Raw genomic sequence first — 23,416 nt, forward strand, 5'->3', positions numbered from 1 at the left:
TAGTGAATTGAAACCAGCAAAAGAACTAAGAAAAGAAAACAAAAAAATTATAATTTTTTCTTAATTTTTCATAGACAAATTACACTTGAAGTACTTATATTGCTTAAACTTTACTGCTCGTTCGTCAGGCAGATTCCCCTGAGAAGAATGAGCATGACACTGTAGGGATTTCGCTTAGTAAATAGACTTTATTAGTGTAAACATCATTTACAATATTGATTGGATTTTTGTCATCCAAATATGAAATGCAGAAGTATTGCTATAAAGCTTTTAAATTCTTATTTCACTATAGTTTTGAATCTCGCTTATGGCAAATTTTGAATATCAACAACTAATTATAATAATAATAACGCACACACTCAACATTGCCCCGCACTAGGGAAACCCTGTGTCGCGGGTGCCATGGACACACAGACAACCACAAATTACACCCAAACCCACGAGAGAGATTAATGTAGGCCATACAAATATTTCTCCCGGATCAGGCATCGAACGTGGGACCTCTGCGTGACCTTCATGGTAACCGTTCGGCCACCGAGGCAGTTCAGGCATATCAAGAGACGAAAGAACGAGTCATGCGCCTGATGGTTAGCTGCTTTAATCTGCAAATATCTGAAGAGCATAGCCACTGCGCGCGACACATACATAAGTTGACATGTCCAATGTGCCTATAATTTCACCAGTATTCTTACAGTTCAAAACCGTAACACAGTAGTACTGATATTACTGCTTGGCGGGAGAAATAGGCAATATTAATATTACATACATTTCATTTGAAATGTAACTTGCTGATTGAACGATATAAAAAATAAGATATGCATAGTAATTTCCTTGGTAGTTTTAGTAAGGCAACATTGATCGTTAGTGATCGAATGAATGAACGCCTGACCACTGACACTGTATTGTAACTCAACTGCCATTTTAACTAGATTGTAGCTGAATAACAACGATTATCATAATTGCAATATCAGGGATATCAAAAAATTTTTCAGAATTGGGGCCCCGGTAATTTGTCTGGTGGTTTGAAAATTTGGCCAAAAATTGCTTTAAAGTTTGCTTTCGGTCCAATTGCTTAATTCCGGGATGTTCAGTATACTAGCAGATCTTTCTTCGTCAGATTAACATATGACATCATCGGATATACACTCGCTTTCCCGGTGGCTCGTTTGATAAACTGATCACGACAGAATGCTTGTCGCATACCAGTCTGTGTATCTAGGCGGATATCTATGGAATCGTCCGGGAATAATTCAATTCGACGACTGCAGTTAGTAATTCAATAATAAGAAGTACTACCACTTTACCTATTTCCGCCGCCAATCAGTACCTAGTGAGAGAATTATTGCAGTCCGGTTTTAAAGGTGCTGGTGAAATTATAGATACAGGGGACTTGACAACTTATCTATATTCAGATTCCGATTGATATTCAAAATTTTGCCATTTACGAGCATTGACTTACAATTATATGGACGTCGGGTCCGCGCTAAAAAGTGTCCGAACTTATAGGGCGTTAAAATCGTATACAGAGCGTCATTCACGCTTTAGTCTTTGTTTGTTCGACTGACAGCGAAGCAACAAAATTAGACAGTACTGCGATGACATTACAATTTAAATTCAACGTTTTAGCGTTTTCATATTCCTTTACATGTCACTACGTTTAAATAGGTTGACTTGGGACACTTTTTTCGTGGTTTTTGTATTAGACCCGTCGTCCATTTATTTGTAAGTCAATGTTCACGAGGCTCAAAACTATTGTAAAACAAAAACTTTATGCAAAAGCTTATTTATACAACTTCTGCATACTTGGAAGACAAAAATCCATGGTAGTGGCCCATTTAGCTCTTTCAGGTGTTCTCGATCTAATGTTTTAATTAAATATTGTAATGACAAATGTATTCAAATGTATATTTATATTTACAACGATTACACAGTAAACTCTAATCAGTACGACGGTTTCAAGTGTAATTTGCTTACCTATGAAATAAAGATTGTTTGAGTTTGGCTTTGTTTTTATCTCTCAGGGTGACAGGCGCAGTGGCAGTGCCCCTCAGATCTTTGCAATTTAAAGCTCTGAGTGTCACTACAACTCTGAACATCACATCAGTCGCGCTATTTGTCTTCCCGTCACTTGGTGTCATAAAGCAAAACCCAAAAATCTATTTCTTCTTCTCTCGAGATAAAATGAGTGCGAATTTGACCTCTTTACCTGATGGAAAGTGACAATGGAGCATGTGCATATGTATAACGCTGATCCACTCTCGCCTTAAAAAGGCCCAAGATGCAGCGTTCAGGGAAGAAATCTGCAGGCTTTTCTTTCTTATCGTACCAATCGGCACAAGACCGAAAGAAATGGCGTACGCCAATCCACTTTGGGTGGCAGAGCCAGCAAGGAATCAATGGCGTATTATTACCCAAAATTTAACCAATCGTCTTTAGGAATTCGCTGATTTTTGCCCAAGGTGCTCAGACGTACAATAAAACTTGGCAAAAATAGACGTAATTCCAATGAAAAGGCTGATGATAAGCAAACTTTTTAGGTCGGTGTTTTTCTCATTTTTATTAACGAGAATATGATTGCATGGCATTTTATTTCTAAACCAATAGGTATTAAACTCAAATTTGTATACAATTTGCAAACTGAAATCATTCCGTAAACAGCACTCAATTGCCAAATATAATAAACAAAAGCGCATCACGCTTAGAATAAAAAGTGTATAATTTGCCAAAACACTTGTTGTGACTTCATGCAGGTGTGTCAACGACCTTTGGTGTCAGTAATGTGACTTTTATTATGCTGTGTTTGCGCATAATATATGTATCTTGGCCGATTTTTTTTTGCATTCCGGTTTTATTGCAAAATATAATTGACGCTACCTAATGTATGTAACTACATCGACTTTTTAAACGACACTTAATTATTTTGAGGGCCATTTCATTACGTTGCATAATATTATCAGAAATTGTGTTCAGTATGACATGATGAGGCATGGTGATAACAGATCAACGATGACAGGTTTTTTTAATTTTGTTTAATATATTATATAGGTAGCAAACAAGCAAATGACCCGCTTGATGGAAAGGAATTTTGAAGGACTCTATACCATTATACATACATACATGAGGGTCCTGGACTGATGGGTAGATGTTATAGTTTAAATTACTGCATCCGTGGCCGAACGGTTACCATGCCACGCAGAGGTCCCAGGTTCGATTCCCGGGCCCGGACAAATATTTGTGTGGCCTACATTTATTTCTCTCGTGAGTTTAGGTGTCATTTGTGGTTGTCTATGTGTGAGTCCATGGCACCCGCGACACAGCTATGTTGAGTGAGTGCGTTGTCTAAAAAAACAATCGCAGACCGTGGATGATTGAGACTAGCGCAAATTCGTGATGGATGGCACAAACTACGGGAATCGCCAACCCCTTCATAGACTGTTGAGTATAGCCCACTCAACAGTCCATGAAGGGGTGGGGATGACGATTGTTACATTTTTTTATTTATTTATTTATTTAAAGGCAACTATGACCCATATAATATATACCCTAAAGACTAAAGCACTTTATTTCAATTGATATAGCAGTTTTTTTTTCATAATATCAAGTGACAGGACGAACAACTCGTGCGCCTAATGATAAGCTACACGCTACACAAGATGGCAGTACTTCCCCGGACGAACTCTTGCACAAGAAGCGCTGCTGACCTGACCTTAAATAAAATATTCTTTTTTAATTTAATACCATCTGCCTTCACATGTACCGGTTTGCGCTGGCCTTATCATTCCAGAAATTAAAAACAACTAAAATAAATCAGTGACATCTAGCGATGTGCTACGGAACTTAATGTTGTTATAGATAACGTAATTTTGTACCTTTGAAAATTGTTTACTCACTTTGTCCAATTTATTATCACAAAACGAAATTTATATTTCTCTTTACATGCAGCATGTTCCTTGCAAACGTTTATGCTATCTTTTCCTTATAAATTGCGTTGTATAACTCAACATTTTAATTAGCACATTGAATTGTAACATAGAAGGTAAATAACATGTTCTCCAGCTTGCGATAAGTTACCAAAATCCCCCACGGGAACATGATAAGCATGGCAGGAACTTCGCGGTCTAATTATCGACCACAGACATCCTTAAACACGCATTGCTTATGATAACGCCATTAATTAGTTGTTTTTAATACAATTTAACGTTTTACTGTTTTCATATTGTTCATAAGATTTCAACGGGACGTTAGATTGTAGTAATGGTTTTTTATCCCATTTGTGTTATCGCAAAAGGATATATATATGTTAACCTAACGACTACATTTATTCAAAATAATTATGTGGTAATTAACTGCGTTCGTAAAGATTTTTGTTTCTGATAGAATAATTTTTCAATTCTCGTAAAACTAGTTATTTATCTTTCGGTAAGCAGATTCAAATAGTACTTGCTGCCCTAGATGTTACACTGTTTATTGCTTTCTAAAACGGTTATTAAACCCTTGACAGTTATGGTAAATAGCCTATTTAACGTAAAATATCACGGTACGATAAAATTCCTAAGTTGAAAATTATGTAATACGGAACACTGCATGAAAAAACACCTTGAATAACTTTGACTGTGAGTTCTGTGAATTTAAAAAAAAGAAAACTATCATGGCGGAAAAGTAGGCCTATTATATTATATTTTATATATATTAAGTATTAATTAATGAAACAGTTTTTTTTGGATACAAATCGTGAATATTTGTTTTAAAAAAATAACATTTCAGTCAACCATGACCACCATGCCTGTAAAGAGTTCGAAACATTGGTTTGTTTGAAAAACAAATAAACACAGTTTAGATTCGAAGAAAAAAATGTTACATTTTTCAATGCAACCTAAAGAACTCGACAAGTATTATATATATACTTTTTTGTCGAAGTAACAAGTAGAATTTAAGCCTGTTGTACAACCCATATAACATGCGAAGTATAGCCGCGTTGCTCATGCGGCTTAATACCTCGTGTTAAATGGATCGTTTTACACCTTTGTTGAACAAAAGTATACCTACTATACAAAACTAGTTGAAGAAATAGATTTCTCATAGATGGCGCTATGGAAAAAAGTCGTCATAAACAAAGATCTGCAACAAGCATATTGAAAAAATCGTAAGGTCCGCTATTTATTTGGCATAGTGTCTGGCACGGTATGCTGGAGGGCGCTAGTTCGAATCCAGCTGGATCGTAGAATTTTTTTTTTAATTTTTTCGTCTGTAGTGATTCCAAGACTGGATCGACTAAGATTTTGTAACGATGGAGCACTAAAGGTATGGTCCCATACAAAAAAACACATTTTATTTTTTACCTACTACACTATTCGATTTATGGCAAAGCGTGATATGACAATATTTAATTAGGACAATAGGATCTCTTGATTGGCATATATCAGATATCCTCAATGCCAATGCCAATATCCGCAATGTTGCTGATCGGATCCACTGTGTCGCAAAGTTAAGATAAATATAATGTACCTGCCTGTCCCCAATAACGTGAATTTTTAATGTACGTAAATGATTTCCCAAATCCCGAACAAGTCCAGGACCTAAAAGATATTGTCGTAAGGCAGTCTCCATTTCCTATGGTCCTCAAAGTTTAGGTAAAAAAACTCTACCTATTCCGATCCCTAATAATTATACAAAACTGTCGTTTTATTTATTGCAAATCGAAACCCTGTAAATGAAGTTAAACAAAAGTATACCTACTAAGTATAGACACGTTTATATGGCGAACGACCATGGAGTGAAATTCCCTGCCTGCAAATTTATTGCCTCAACGCTATAACTTGGGCCTTTTCCAGGCGAGAGTCAATAGGCATTATTTAGGTATGCATACTCCATCATCGACCCCATCGTCACTTTTCACCAGGTGAGATGGAGGTCAAATGCGCACTTATATATTTTGTAAAAAAAAACACGGCCACAAAACTGTCGAATTATATACTGCAAATTGGAACCCTGTAAATGACGTGTATTACAAATTATACGAATATAATTCTGACGGATAAGATATACGAAGCGATTCTAGCAATCATTTTACATCGTGGTTGGCTTCAGTTGGTCCAACCATAGAGTCAAATACACATTATGCATTATTGTTATAATACGTGCATGCATACATACGCTTGAGCGTGCGTCCATTCGTTTGTGCGTGCGTCCCTGCGTTTGTGCGTGGGTGCATATGTATCTGCTACATTAACTGTATTGTTCCACAATTATACGAATTTACAATAATAGAAGTTTAAAACAACAACAAAGTAAAAATTATTCCTTATTGTTTTAGTCTCTAAGTATCGTTCCGTTCAAAGTCTAAACAAAGTTTTGAACAAACTCAAAATAAGCACTAGTAATTTCTTCTAGAGAAATGAGCCGAGACGCCAATAACTCTGAACAAGTTAGGCAAGTTGAATTTACGTCTATAGCTTACATTAGGTTGAGAGGAAAACGTAACTTCCGACTCTTAAACAATTTCCAACTTATTAAAACAACTAAATTAGCGTAAGCTTTGACGTAAGAGTCGACGATTCGTGTATTAGTTTCTCCTACTATAAATTGTTTTCTTTTTGGGATATAGACAAACTTATCATGTTCTTTTCCCTCTAAAAACGTTACGATAATATCTGTACAGACCTTGTAGAAAAATTGATATCCGCAGCTCTGAAAGATACGATAGACTAACACCCACTGAAGAAAAAAAAAGCAATGGAAGTGCAATAAGAGTTGATACTACCTCAGCTCGAATCAAATTTTTTCCCGTACTAATACGGTTCACTCACTAGATCAACACACAATACTCACGATATCCGGCGACTTGTCATGCGATCCTTGATGTCCCTTACATTTGCTGATGACTGAATCCTACGACAATAAAATCTTAAAACAGTCTTCTCAGTTGAAATTACTTTCTTTTTTATTTCAACAGCTTCACGTAAAATTCTACTATAATAGTGACGTTCTGCAGAAATGATCTTCCAATTATGAACTTAGTAAAATATGTTTTTGTACACGATTAAGTCCCGAATTTAAAATCAAATAATTTTATTTTATATTAGTTCAAGTAATTCGTATTTTTATTGTAGAGAAGCATTTGATTACAGTATCACCTAATTTCATATAGCTGTTTTTTAAAAAGTCTGTTTATAATTTATCGAGTTCTTAGGTTTTCGCGATTGTTACACATAGGAAATGAAACTATTTTTCCGGATTTAAATGTCGTATATTTGTTTTTTTCAAACGAACCTTTATAATACACTGGTTTGTTCGTTTAATTCTTAGACTTTCTTTTTACCAGGATGGTAAGGTAAGGTTTTATTGTACATTAATAGTAATTTTTATTTTTATTTTATTTTTTAAATTTATTTACTGCGTTCTTTGTATTCTCCTATAATCTTTTTTGGCTTGTTATGCACTTTATATTGTTTCATATTGGTGAAAATTCGTAAATGGATTTTGGATGGACCTTGGATTACTCATAGTTAAGTATACTACATAATGTATTATTTGTCCGTGAATTTTCCTAAAATGTATAAATAAATAAATAAATAATAATATATATAAAGTAATAACTACTTATAATTCTTAAAAAACCGGATAATGGTTACAAAATACCGTTATTTTTTTTAAATGCAAATCAATTAAATACGCTTGAATTAAAGTAAACATTTCAGTCACGCATTTTCTAAACTAATGATAATAATAATAATAATTTAAAAAACCTCGCAAAAAGCTAAATATATGCCGCATCGTCAGAAAGTTCATGCAGATGGAAGAGGACGAAGAAGGATCTTATTACACACCCACCACATACTCGTAGAAACACGCAATACTACATTTACTTGACTTAGGTCCGTAAATGTGGTTCAAACCAGCTAACAAGCTGAGAAGACTAAAGTAAATAATAATAACGCACACATTCAACATAGTCCTGCACTAGGGAAACCCTGTGCTGCAGGTGCCATGGACACACACATAGACAACCACAAATTACACCAAAACTCATGAGAGAAATAAATGTAAGCCATACAAATATTTCTCCCGGTCCGGGAATCGAACCTGGGATCTCTGCATGGCAGTCCGGCATGGTAACCGTTCGACCATTGAGTCAGGTTGTGATGAAGAATTTCAATTTATAAGAAAGAAATATAAAAGAGACGGGTTTTTACATATTATTCCCCATTTTTAAAAGACCTCAAGAAAGGAGGAGGTTCTGAATTCGACAGCATTTTTTTGTATGCATGTTACGCGATAACTCCGCATTTGTGTACCGATTTTGATGATTCTTTTTCGTTGGAAAGAGGGTACCTCAGTATTGGTCCCATTTAAATTTGAAGGAAATATTCCACCTCTAAGAGTGTTAAACTAGGGGATGAATCCTGTTTCGGGCACTTTCCGGTAACCGATTTCTATAAAACTTGGCAAATAGATGTAATTCCACGAACTTTTGAAGTCGGTTCTTTTAGTACTCTGTACGGAGATTTTATTGTATATTTATTTCATCATGTTCACTTATATTTATTTGACGTCGTTGCAGGATTTTTTATGATATCAGATGACGGGACGAACACGTGCGCTTGCTCGCAAGCGTCACGAATATCCATAACAGGTGCAGAGCTACTCAGAGCTATAAATTGCAAAGATTGGAGGGATACTGTCACAGCGCCCGTCACCCTGAGGTCGCAAACTCGAAACGGCGGCGCGTACAGCGGTGCCTTCAAGGTTCGCGCATACTTGTCTCTTGTGTTGGATACATACATTCACAATGTACTAGCAAACCTTGGATGCTCCGCTTGTACACGCCGCTGTTCCGAATTTTGCGGCCTTAATAATTTGACAAGTCCCATGTCCCCATAATTTCACCAACACCTTTCAAACCCAGAATGCAGTAATACTCACATTACTGCTTGACGGTAGAAATAGGTAAAGTGACAGTACTTCCCTGGATGAACTCTTTCACAAGGATCTCTTCTCCGACTAAAATTACGTACACATTGTCTTCCATACAATCCACGCTTTCACCTGGTTCTTGCTCGTCATCTGCCCTGTAACCATCAGAAACCGTATTGAACACGTTGCGAGAGTTTTCCTTCGCTAAATTCCATTGTTTACAGTTGTTGAACTATAGTGATCAACTCCAGTGAAACTCCAGCTGAGCAACTGCAAGTCGGACATAGCCCTAGCGGGAATGCCAACAGCAAAGTTCAAGTCTCAGAGGCCCAAAATAATTTTCTTTAGCGGAGATTATTCTAGCCTTATTTTGTACACCTTATTTGCGAAAACCTTTCCTTTATAATAAAAATATGATCTAGCCTTTAAACGTCATTAAAAATAATAATAAAAGCTGTAATTTCACATACATCGCCGCATCGTCAGAAAATTCATGCAGATGGAAGAGGACGAAGTAGGATCTTATTCTTATTCTTAGATACACGCCATACTGCATTTACTTGACTTCGGTCCGTAAATGTGGTACAAACCAGCCAACAAGCTGAGAAAAGTAAAGTAAATAATAATAATAATAAAGCACACCCATACACTCATTGGTTGTCAAGACCAAGCAAATTGCGAATGGCCGATACTGACCGCTGAAGCCTGTACACAAAAATAACCTTTAAAGTGGTAAAACGTCAACTTTGTGGATAGTATGTTTACAGATATGGGTGTAGGGTTCGCCTTGGCTTAGAGCTCACATTGTACAAGATTAATCGGAAAAATATAATGGAGATTTCAAGGACCTGATAATCCTTAAAAATGCTGCAGCCGTTTCAACGAAGCGCTTCTATGTACTTTTAAAAGAACAGGTAGTTTCAGTAGCTGTAAAGCTCCTTGTGAAAGAATTCATCCAGGGAAGTACTGCCACCTTGCCTATTTCTGCCGCCAAGCAGTAAGGGTACTGATGAAATTACAGTCACATGGGACTTGTCAACGTATGTCTCAGGGTGACGGGCGCTGTGGTAGTGCCCCTCAGATCTTTACGATTTAAAGCTCTGAGTGACACTGCAACTGTTATGGACAGGCGTGTAGCTTACCATCAAGCGCACGACTTGTTCGTCCCGTCACTAGATATTATATAAAAAAAGGTTGATACAAAAAGTATAATTTTTGATGATTCATAATTTATCTTTCCCGAAAAGTTGTCGTCTGCAGATGTGATCTTATTTACACCAAAGGTACGATCTGTATCAACATATATTGGTATCATGATGATAATGATGAAGCGAAGCCGTGGGAGTGTTATGTTTGATCTATCGCCTTTTATCAGAGACCGTGGTTTTAAATCCGGGCTCTCACATCTGAGTTTCTCGGGATTTATTTGCGTGATTTGAAATTTACCATGAGCTTTTCGGTGAATATGCTGAAACCTGCTCGTCGAAGAAGGTTCACAACCCTCGGAAAACGTGTGAAGTCCCCAACCCGCATTCGAAAAGAGACTCGTGTCCAGCATTGATGTGTAAATATGTTGAAGATAATGTTGATGTTTGTACTTATACTTGGCACTCTCAAGTCAGTTCTTATATTTTTGCTATTAACTGTAACTGCAAAATATTACTGCATTCCTTTGGGCAGATTAAACTAATTGGCCTCCTTGTGAAGTTACGACACACAATCTCGAGATTTCGTTTTACGACATTATAGTTAGCTGAAACTAAATGGCAGTTAGCCTACTTTAATGGACTGGAATAGTTACTAGGAGGAAAAGGATTTTTGGAATTTATATTTTCATTTAAAAGATGTAACAAAATCACATAACAGGCAACAACTCACATTAGTTCCGTCACGCACCACTAGATGGCATTGGCGTCGAAATAGCAAATTCTGCATCGCGATGTTAAGATTTTCCCTCGCGGAACGACTACTCGCGGCGATGCGAACATGAATGGAATCCAACTTACTACGCATCTAGCTCTGCTTCCTTGTTTGGAACTGCGCTTTAGAACGTTGCACTAGTTGTTGCACCCTGAGCCGCTTCCTAATTGGAACGTGTGTACGAGTCCTCGACTACGTGCCGATTAGGAGGAATCCTTTCCCACTGCACGTGCCTCCTGAACTGTATGTATATGTTGTGAAATAAAACCACCATATTAGAGAATACCTGGTTTTCCTCTGCCACCCCAATAAGAACTTACTACATATTCTTATTCCGACTTTGCGTGAAATATTCATAAGAATACAATAAAAGTTGATTCAGTAATTTTTAGAGACGTCATTTTTTTACATATTTAGGCATTGACTTACTAATAAATATTTAGGGCAACCAACAAGTCCATAAACGTAAAAGATAAAAATTTTGATTATACAGTTCGTATGAACTATTGCTAAAGTGTGACCATAGTTAAAGGTCGATTGTGTGATCGTCGATTTTAATCCGGAAAAATAGTTTCATTTCCTAAGTTATATAAAATTAATTATGCAATCATCATGCTATGCGATCATGTTTTATGTTTATAAGTAATAAGACTGCCCTTGTTTAATGTTTTTGGTGTAAATCTGTGACGATTACTATGTTCCGTGTCGCGAGTGTTCTGTTGGCGGATCCGCTGCAAAATCAGCGTCTTAGCACTTTAGGTGAAACGACAAGAATCTGAGTAGGTCACGGTTTTCTTGGCAGCACAGCACAGACGCTTTGTACTTTTTTATTATTTTTAATTTAGTTCTTTGTCTAAATCTTTATGTTATTCTTATTATAAAATCTATGTGTACTGTGTTGTTTTTTTTAAAGGAATGATTTTTATTTCTATTTACAGGTGTCCACAACATGCAACAGTATTCACATGTTTAATTGTATAAAATGAAGTAAATAGTAGGTAATATTAATACAAAGATCGAACACTGATAAAAATTTCTGCGAACCGGCTGGATTCAAAAACTCCAAAACAACGAAATAACAGGTTATCTGACAACTGTTTACAATAACAGTCATTGAACAAGTCTAAAAATTATTTAAAACTACAAAAACCCAACTGCAGAAATATTTTGCTGAAAAGAAAAAAAATATCTCCCTCTCATTATTTTGATTATTTTTTTGTAGCCTATGACACTCCCACAATTAAGACGAATCTAACGACACCTCATTAGGTTGTACAGGGAAACAAAGAAATGGACATTCATACTTACATACACTTGAAAAACATAACCCTCCCGCAGTCGGGTAAACATCGCAAAACAGTATTTGATTATTAACAAAGGCATCTAGTTTCAAATAAATACACTACACTTTGAATACTAATAATGTATACCTAAAGATAATAATATATAATAACAAAATTTACTTTTGAAAAAGGTAAAAGTACATAGCAACATATCCTTATATTAACCAACGTTGTGGAAAATTCCGTATTAGAATTGACTTACTGTTTATTGTAGAACCTGGAGGTTTTACGACACATACGGCCGCAAGAGAACCATAAACGTGATGCCTGTGGGGTAGGTCAGCTCTCCGAACACACACAGCCAACAAAACCTTTGTGGTTTTATGTCGCTCTTTTCTTTAAGAGCGATTTGGTTGCTTTTAGTTCAGATGACGTATGGCAAGATTCCGTTTAAATGCACGGTACACCCTGTCACTTAAAAAAAGGAACGGTGTTTACAAATTGTAACGTGATTATACAGGGTTGTGTGTGTATGTGAGGATTACTGCGTTCTTCGCGATTGCTCTGTCAGACACCGAGTCGACTCAACTCGAGTCAGCTGCAATCACGTCAACTCGAGTTGAAAAAATTACTAAAACTCGTCCCATCACTATAGCGATCATGCTTACACCAACCCAGATATCCAGTTCGTTACAGTTCACACTATTTTGACATGCATTAATTACTTGCGGTCACAATAAACGTCACCACGATTTTCTTGCTGTTCACAGCTTTATTTGATCAAGGGTTAAAGCCGAGCGAAAGCGTGGGTAGTTCAGATATCGAATCTTGCGGAAAAAAGCGAACCCAAGTTTATCATTTTTTTACGCATTTATTTTATGGAATACACTACATAAGAACAGGCGCTTGACGCTTTTTCTATCAAAACAAGGAAAGCTACTAATATATGAAGAGGCTGTATGGTGGTCAATGTGGTTGATGCGGCTTTGGCTTAGCACAAATTGGGATTTTGGGAAGGCTTGGGAAAAGGAATTAACGAGCTCGGACAAAAAACTGTAACCTGGTGAATTTAAAGCATATTCATGGCGTTATCACTTTACTTGTTCCGTATTTTTAAGTTTATAGCTAAACTCTAACAGGGTAAGTGCCTACACGTATTGAAAACTTTGACGGATTTTAGCCTAACAGTCTCGAGAGGAGACCCTTGCCTAGTAGTGTAAAGTTACTTGTTTACTCATAAATGAATTCAGAATATTACGATTAGGCACCAATTAAAGATAGTAGAGATTCTTGTGAAAGAGTTTGTCCGGGTAAGTGCTGTCACCTTACCCAATTCTGCCGCCAAGCAGTAATGTCAGCATATTACTGCGTTGCGGTTTGGAAGGGTAAGCGCCCTTTACACGCGGTCGTCGCGCGGTGACTGCCCAGTTACCACGCTTTCACGTACATTAAAGGCGTATATGCATTCTATTTACTAAGCAACAACATTTAAATTCCTCGAAATAATAAAACCGCGTGGCTGCCGCATAGACCACAGACAAGCTCGCCCTCATGGTCGGGACGCTCATTTAAGTTAAAACGTAAAATCTAAATAAATAGAGCGTATTTTGCCTTGAGAGTTAGATGCACGCGGTCGCTGCGCGCCGGCAACGCGGTCGCCGCGCGGCGGCGTGGGCACGATGAAATTCGTTTCGAATAAATGCGTCCTAAGGGTGCTGGTGAAATTACAGATATATGGGACTTGTCAACTTATGTCTCAGGGTGACGGGCACGTGGCAGTGCCCCTAAGAATTTTGAAAAAGATGAAAAGCTCGACGTGTCACTTCAACGTTATGGATAGGCGTGTCGCTTACCACCAGACGCACGACGTGTTCGTCCCTTCATTTGGTATTATAAAAAAAGGCAACATATTTCCTAGTTTTTCATGACCGAATTTGACCCCTGTTGTACTTATATCGGTTCTCAAAAGGCGCTCTAGCCAAATATAGGTTTATTTATTTGTTATCCCAACAGAATATTACACATTAAAGAATACAATATAAACATCAATGTATGTATCCAATTAACACAGAAAAACCACAACGTTGTTATGAATATTTGACGGCTTCCGTGGTCGAGTTGCTTGCACACCGGTTTTCAAGGTGTCGCCATCTCTGAGGTCCAGGGTGCGATCCCCGGCCGGGTCAGTGTAGAAACTAACTTTTCTATACTGTCTCGGGTCTGGGTGTTTGTGGTACCGTCGTTGTTTCCGATTTCCATAACACAAGTGCTTTAGCTACTTACTTTGGGATCATAGCAACGTATGTGATGTTGTCTAATATTTATTTATTTATATTATTAGAATATAATGCCAGGTTCACGAGTCTTTAACTTGCGTTTTTGGCTTGCTTGCGGGACTCGGTTCGCGCATACGCAAAGTCTGTCGCATACGCGCAGGTAGGATTATTCACGAATCGCACGCTTGCGCCAACCGCTTGCATTGCATTGGTTTTCTTTGCGTTGGTGAGTTTGATTTCTAGCAATCTTGATATTTCCACGCAAGCAACAAGGAACGTTTGCGGAGGACAGCACCACTGGCCAATCACAGAGCAGCAGCCGGTTCGAGAGTGTTGACTACCCGAACAAAGGCAAAGCACCGCGCATGCGCGCAAGTCGACTCGAACACGAAGAAAGCCTTTGCGCGCAGAAAGGGAGATTTCTACGCCGTGTACCCAGCCAACGCAAGCAAGCGAAAAACTCAAGTGAAAAACTTGTGAACCCGACATAAGACAGACAACAGCTAAGATCTAACAAGAGAACTAAAGTTACCACCAAGCGACCTGCGTGAGTGCAGTCGATATAAACATGCAATCGGAAGCTGCAGGCTTGCAGGCTGGCTGCAAGTGGTTAACTGGGAGCTCAGTGTGTTTATTGATGTCGAAATGTAATAACAGATGTTACTTGTAGCTTCTTCTTCTTTATAATGTTATAGCTCCATCGATTTAACTGTCTCCGTGACCGAACGGTTCCATGCCATGAACTGCCACACAGATGTCCCGGGTTCGATTCCCGTGCCGGGAGAAATATTTGTATGGCCTAAATTTATTTCTCTCGTGAGTTTGGGTGTAATTTGTGGTTGTCTATGTGTGTGTCCATGGCACCCGCGATACAGGGTTTCCCTAGTGCGGGGCTATGAGTGTGTGCGCGTTATTATTATTATTATCGATACAACTCAGTATCTGACCGGTGAATTTCGATAGAATTCGCTGAGCGGAGAAAATTACAACAACAAACAACATACACAGATTATTACAGAAACAAATTGTTACTTTTAATATTCCTGTAGCTTGTAACGTCTTGTGTTCAAGACCTTTATGATTCAAATTACTGAATTTACTTTTTGTTCGAAATCCACAATTGGACACACACATAAGACATAAGTATTCACGTAGTTTACTTTATTTTCACTTCGGGACGCATACGTTCGTCACTCACTTGGTAAGGGCCCATTGAAAACCAGCGTCACGGGCTTAGTTGTGACTTTATCTGAATAGCATCTTTTTGCATACGCCGAAGTGGCACACATGTCAGTATATTATTATGTAACTTCTTGTTAAAATGTTGTTGTGCTGTTTTTTATGTTATGTCTGTTTTTATTTATATTAGCCTTTTTTTGTGCCTTTTTTTATAATATGGCGTTGCAACAAATGGTTTCTATTTCTATTTCTATGTTTTCATTTGTCAACAAACTCACTTTCGTAGCCGACTATAAGAATTGTACAAATGTGAAACAAATCCGTCGAGAAGTTTCACCAATCGTGTTTTGTTTTACTGCTATGTTGATTAAAGTCTCGTTACCTTTTTCCGTCACTGAAAAAAAAAATGAAGTTGTGTCAGACACAAAAAAATATCTCATAAGAAAGTCCATTGCTGCTTTTGCTTCTCGAAATCGTTCACATCGACTGTAGCCGACGTTTTGCACTGCACGTTGCTGACGTCGCTATTGCATGCAGTTGATCACGACTACGCATTCATTCTTAGCATTAATAATTAATATGTAATCAATTTATTACTGCTTAAAGGTTGATTAGCGTTCTTGAGCGTACCTACTTTTTTGTTGTTGTTTAGGAGTAAGGTGTATATTTATTTATTGGCACAACTGCAGAATACAAATCAATACTGATAAATAAACGTAAAGCATGGCAATCAGAAAATAAATCCGCATTCCATTAACAGCTGCGTACAGCATTATCGTATTATTCAACACAGCAGAAAAAAAAATTAAACAAAGACAGTACTAATTTTAAGTTAAATTATTTGCTGATACAGAACAACCAAATTACGAAAATAACGGTCTTAAAAATTGCAAAAAATTACTACTGCTTACGTTATTTACTTCATATATTATTAATTAGCGATATAGTGGCGTTCAAGAACTGGATACAGGAACAGCAGGCGTCCAGTGGCGAGATGAGCGGACGACATCGCAGGAATTGCGGGGCGGACCGAATGAGATTAGCACGGGACCGTGAGGACCGGCACAGAAACTTCGAGGTCTCCCAGCAGTGGGTGAAGTCAGGCTGTATATGATGATGATTATTAATTATTATTGTTTTATAAATTTATGTAATATACTTCCGGATACATAATTCGAGCCACCTCGCATTTTTGTCTTAAAGGGCTAGTGTATATAAAAATAAGAAGAAAAAGTTTTCCCCGGTTTTGCAAATCAGAATTTCAGAAAATCAGAAAAGACGTTTAGTGTACTAGTTTCAAAATTGCTTAGTAGTTTTTGATCAATCAAACATTGTTTAAGCTTAAAAACGAAAATGTAACTTTATCAAAATTGTAACTTTTCAGGTAATAAAACGTATTGAAACGTGATTTTCAACTCAAGGGCCCTGGCAACAATGTCAAATAAAAAAAAAAACAATTTTTGCTTTAACCGCTTATAAGAACCACTAAAAATATATATTGCAATAAATTCGCTGTTTGCGACATTAGCGTAAAATTTGAGAATTTAGATCCAAGATATGTAATATGTTTTTTTACACTACATCTTGGTTGTCTATAGTTTGAGTCCGCTACCTCCTCCGATGTCGTCGTCTTAGCATGAATTACCTCGTATGTGATTTCTATCTAATTTTTCAAGACGAAGATAAAAATGTCATGTAGTAAATGAAATGTAGTAAACATAATGTTTGTAGCATTTTAATTAGTTAAATTATGCCTCTTTCAGATACTATATTGAGCTCGAAGTTTATAAGTTTTCTTCAACAAAAGTCAGTCAAAACGAACTATGTGAAAACGCGTTTGCGAGGTTTTCACTCTAAGGCGACGATATGGAGTTACCTTCCCAGCTTTAGCAAGAATTAACAAATAAGCCTTGTAACAAAGGAAGTAAAAAGCATAAATTGCATAATATCTATTGTTTTCATTGACAATATAAATTACAAAAAATCTATTGTTAATATATGTTAATGTTTATTATAAAAATAATGAAATAAAATTCCTCTAATCGAGGAAGCGCTTAACAATGGGTAGATATGCGTTTACGTAGAACAGTAGTTTATGTGACTGCTACAGACTGTAAAGGCAATAAAATACGAGTGTGGGTTTCATAAAAACATCACACGGTTGTTTTAATGCCTAATTATTTACAGTTACATACTCTGCTTTATCTATACACATATTATAAGCTCTCTGTGATGTATTCAGGAACTGCATGTTACGACTGGCAAAATGGCGGCAAAAAAAAACTTTTCTCACGCAAGTCACACAACCGTAGTTTTTATTTTTTAATTCATAAACAAACTAGAATCGGCCCCAACTATCATATTGGTAACTTGTGAAATTGTCAAAATTGTTTGCTATTGACATTTCATTTCGAATAAAACTCCATCTCGACTGATCTCGATAGACGGCGAATCAAATTGTTTTAATTTTCAGAGATGTTCGAAATTTGGATGTAATAATAACATCGAATTCGATGTTAATAAGAAGCAATAATAACTTTTCACAGATAAGAAATTTATTCTAACAAAACAGTTTACCTTTATGCTGGTCGTAATTTGCGGTTTTTGAACACATTATGGAGAGTTTATGATATAGGTGTAGATAAATATATAATATTTATCTCATGAACATTATAGGTACGTATATTACGTACACAACATTACGAATTTAACTCTTTGTTCGACAGTGAAAAGAGTTAACGTTATCTTGGTACACAAAATTTTTAATGGTTTCTTGGATTGTTTCTACTTTTAGGCTGCACTGGAAAAGGGTTTTTAAGCTTTTCTAAAAACCTTGGTTAATACTATCCACTGCATAGCATGTGCTCTTCTTACTATACTATCAGATTTATTTTGACATATTCTCTGGTCCTGTGATCTCAGCTAGAATCTCGATTGGAAACTGTATTATGTGCTGACTACAACATGGATTTTGTTGTCGTTTTCCTAACATATTTAACAGTATTTAAACATTTGTATCTACAAATGTTTAAATACTGATTTTTAATTATTAATATTTATTTATTATTTATTTATTATTTACTTTTTCTTTATTGGAATGTTGTGTTCACATCTAGTAGGGTACATTCTTCTCTTATCATAATATTAAACAAACACTTTTACTTTATTTTGGAATTGTATCTAGTTTTATGACCCGAATAAAAAAAGAAAGCCTCGGTAATTTGGCTCTTTTTTAATGTAGGGTGGGTGTATAACATTTCACAACTTACACGATTTGTACATCGGTCAGATTTTGAACCGTCACAACATTACAGCGTAGCTTGTAGTGTAATGTAATTGTAATGTTAAATCATTAATGAGTTTTTGTGTAGTTACACCTAAATAAAAATGTATTTTATTATTTATTAAGGTATTTATATATTGTGAAGTATATTAAGTTTCAATTAATTTTGAGCGGTATAATGCACGATAATATGATCGCTTATTTTGCTGCCCCTTTACTTGGCAAGCTCTAATAAGAACTCAAATTCACATTATAATATTACAATAGGTATAGAGACCTTTTTATTTTTATTCTTTTGAACTGAGGACAGCCTCTGGTAGGTAGACACATATCACTACGGGGATACGAACCTTCGATCTCTCTCTTTTTATATCTATGTATGTATATATTGTATAAACTTCTGTAAAAAAAGTACACCAATATCTACTTCCTGTACCCTCAGTCATATAGTGTTCAGTACGAAATACGACCCATATTTGAATGTCCTTATTCGTATAGAATTATCTTTTGTTGTTTTGTGTTGTATAAGGGTCGCCATCTCTTAACATTAAATGGGATATTATTATATTTATTATTTCTTTTACAGGTACGGAATCAGCACTTTTGATGGGAAGTTTTGCATTAGGTAGGTGATCGAAATTGGTATTTTGGATATCCAGTGAAAACAAAGACTTGGTTTCTCAACTCAGCTGCCAGAATAGTCGTCATAAAATAAGATGTATATTGTCATGTCACATAGTGTATATGCCTTCAAAATTTTGATATATCCTAACAATAAAATGGTTTATGACTAACACTGTATTCAAGTTTCTATTTGGCTAACGCTTAAAGGAGCCATCACATTTATCGGCACAAGGATGCACTGATTTTTTGTATTTATTTAGGTTTTTGCATCGTAATCGATTACGTACATCTGAATCGATCCTTAGATCGGACCATATGGACTTGAATCTCATAAAAATCATTTTAAAATGAGTGTTTGAAATAAATACAACTACTTTTTTCTATTATATAACTGCCATAATCATACATACATAACTACTACTTTTCACAAACGACTATCCTTGACGTCCGAACTTTACCAGACAGCTACGACTAACAGCATTGAAAACTTTTTTAAAACCCTTTACAAAATGGTGTCGGCATCCGTCTGTAATTAATCTTGCTTCAGTGGGATGAATAATTTATCAAAGCCTATTTTCTGACTATGCTTTTGTGTAGATTATGAACAATTAGATTTGTCTTTGTTTTAAATCAATTCGTTAGAAAACCGCATTGAAATTTCGAAAAAAAATCGCTAACTCGTAATGTGCGTTTTTTATCAATACAGAATCACGTTAAGCCTTATGTCTATGTCGTAAGAGAGGAAAATGCGATGTTCGCGTCACGTCAACGATCCGAGCGAAACCGAAACGCATTAACGTCTGTTACGCTCCTATTACAATGAAATGAAGCTTTTTCGACCAGCTGAAGCCAATATAGCGACTCCTTTACGTGGCATTCAAGATAGTGATTAAAATGTGAAAAGATTATACAACATATTTATCTCACGAATCTTAGACTACACAGTCACACTACTTAGTTATTCGCAATTCCTCCTAGCAACAGAATGGCATGGCGTAGTATTCAATATGGCGGCTGTCTGGAGGTCACCGGACTGGTTTCTCGCGCAGCTCCTGACCTACCTCCGTGGTTTATGGGTGACACAGTATGTGCTGTACACATATCTTCAGCGTGGGGCTATAGATTTTATTTAAACAGTTTTTTTATGTTGTACAAACCTACGATCAGGTTATAGGGTTCACCTGACAGAAAATAGTATCCGTAGTGGATTGGCGTTTGAAATGACGTATTCGTCTAATAGCTACATAGCACTAAATATGCCTTTTGTTTTTTTTTTATGATACCGAGGGACGGGACCCAGATACATGAGTCGATAAGTTCCTCGTGCCTGTTATTTCACCAGCGCCCTTACTGTTCCAAACCGAAACGCCGTAATCCTCACATTATTGTTGTACTTCCCTAGACGGACTGTTTCACAAGGAGCTCTATTACTGTTAAAATTAATTAAGGAATTTACCGGTCTCCAAAGGCTGTGAATCGTTTTCATCAGTAAGTTTTTCTTCGCGGTTGGTGAAAGTTTCTAAACATTCACCTATGTAACTCCGAAATTAAAGTCATACAGGTACATGCTGCTATTGTGCTGAACAACCACCGCTGTACAGTTAATTGAATGTACAATTTATATTTCATTGTAATGAAAAATTTATAATTCATTGTAATGTGCAATAATTATAGTTAATTGTAATGTGCAATAAATTAATTCATTTCAGGTATTGCTGTTAACATTCACAAATTACGTAACAGTGTACGTAGAATTTGTGACTCAATAGAGATACAAGCAACAGTGAAATTTGATGTACAGATGTATATGATATGTAGGTACGCACGTATCATAAGAATGTTCAAAAGCCCTGATAATGTGAAGGTTGCGCTATGACGTCATTGCGTTAGATATCGAAGTAAATGATAGGACGTGATTGGGATAACGCGAGGGCTGGGGATTTTGGGATGCGAGATTATAGAAAAAAAACATTGGAAATATAGGTAAATTATTGCTAGTGTTCATGTGTACATAAATAAAAATCTAAAGTAACATTAAGTTGTTTAAACAAATTTTAATGTAAAAAAATGTAAATTAATCAAGTAAAATGATCTGACGACCTCGGTTACCCAATGGTTTGCGTTGTAGGCGCCGGATGAGAACTCTCGGGTTTAATTCCCGGTACAATGAGGTTGGAAAATGAACTTTCGAATTTGGTGACGGTCTGAGTAGTGCCTTGTCTGTCTGAATTCCGTTGCTCTGGTACTCATAGCGCATGATATTAATTTCCTATTTTAGACAAGATAATTGGTATGGTTATTCTGGCTCATTAATCTTACTTATAAATAATAAATTTAAAGTAGAAAATGATATATAAGCATTTTGTAACTTATACATCTTCCAATCTTTTTCAGCTTGTAAGTTTTAAAGAAGCTTAATTAACTTTTAAATAGTCTACAACGATATCAATCTATGCGTGGCTTTCTATACAAAAAATCTGTAAGTGAAAGACATTTTAAGTGTCAGCCGTCTTTTAAACCAAATCTGTCATGACAATAATGAAAATCCTATTTTCTCGTCTTTCCTACCATGTCAATTAGCCTCACGCCTACGTAACGCCCACGAGCGTCCTACAGGGCGTAGCATTGCGCCACAATTTATTTTTTTTATACCTACCGGGTGTTATGTATACGCAGCTTCCTGACTCCCTATATTATTTTAACATTAACATAATACATATTCCGTTTTAAAGTTGCTTTTTTTTCAGTAATCATGGCACCTGTAAAGAACCCGTAACGTTGGTTTGTTGACATTTTTTTTTTATAAAAATAAGTGCGCATTTTACCTCCATCTCACCTGATGGAAAGTGATGATGAGGTCGATGTAGCATGCACACCTAAATTATGCCGTGAAAAAGTCCAAGGTATAGCGTTCGGGGAATAAGTCCTCAGGTAGGGAATTCCATTCTCTAGCCGCTCGCCATATACACAACATAGGAGTGGAATCCCAGCCCACGACTAGTCCCCCGATGATGGAAAGGAGAAGGCGGAATCAAATTATGCAATTCCATCGCACATTCTCCGTGATATATCCTGTAGAATACCGATAAGCAGGCAACTTTACTGCGGTGTTCAAGGCTCTGCAGCTTCGCCTTTACTAATTCCGAGTCACCTATAAGCCTCTTGTCACGCTTGTCAATTGAACCCAAGGTGACAAGTTGGTATTTAGCAGAGCCATCCCATAAGTGGCTGTACAGTGTGAAGTAACGCCTCAACTTGGAAAGAATGCCAAGCTTCCTGGCTGCATTTTTGACCATGGATTCAATGTATCTGCCGAAGCTCAGATTGGAGGACAGGTCCATTCCAAGTAGCTGGAAACGGTCGGCTATCGGTATGGATATATCACGAAAAGTCGGAGTCAGGTGTAAGGGACTCCGTTTTGTGGAGAACATTCTCTCATTGATAGATGCTACTTTAAAGTAAACTCCAAATTAAGTTAGTCGCTTTTTCTTTTTATCGTCCTCTGTTGTCCTCTGCCTGTCTTTCCTTCGATTTTCCCTTATATGATGCTTCTAAGAAAACTGTCGTAACGTTTCAGGCGCCCAAACATGTTTTCTCTTCGGTTCTCTATTGGCTTTAATAAGCTTGTCTTTGCCTGCGCCATCGTTTCTTATACCTATGTTTATCTATTAACTCTATCTAATGAAAACTATTATATATCTAATAAAACAACCATTCACAAAAACTTTAGTTACACTGGGTTAATATTAACTCTAGGTGACGTGGGCGTACCCATTCAGTGGGACGGTGTGACGTCATTCGACTGCGTCGTTTCCACGAATTACAGATGTGAAATTGTAAATGACGTCACAAAGCGCGTTAGTAATATCAATACACAGTATATAAACTTTGAATATCTAGTATTTTGCGTCAATTGTTTTGACTGTCAATATTTACCT

The sequence above is a fragment of the Hyposmocoma kahamanoa genome, unplaced genomic scaffold, assembly GCF_003589595.1.
Source record: "Hyposmocoma kahamanoa isolate Upper Pololo Valley unplaced genomic scaffold, ASM358959v1 81, whole genome shotgun sequence".
In the NCBI taxonomy this organism is placed as follows: domain Eukaryota; kingdom Metazoa; phylum Arthropoda; class Insecta; order Lepidoptera; family Cosmopterigidae; genus Hyposmocoma; species Hyposmocoma kahamanoa.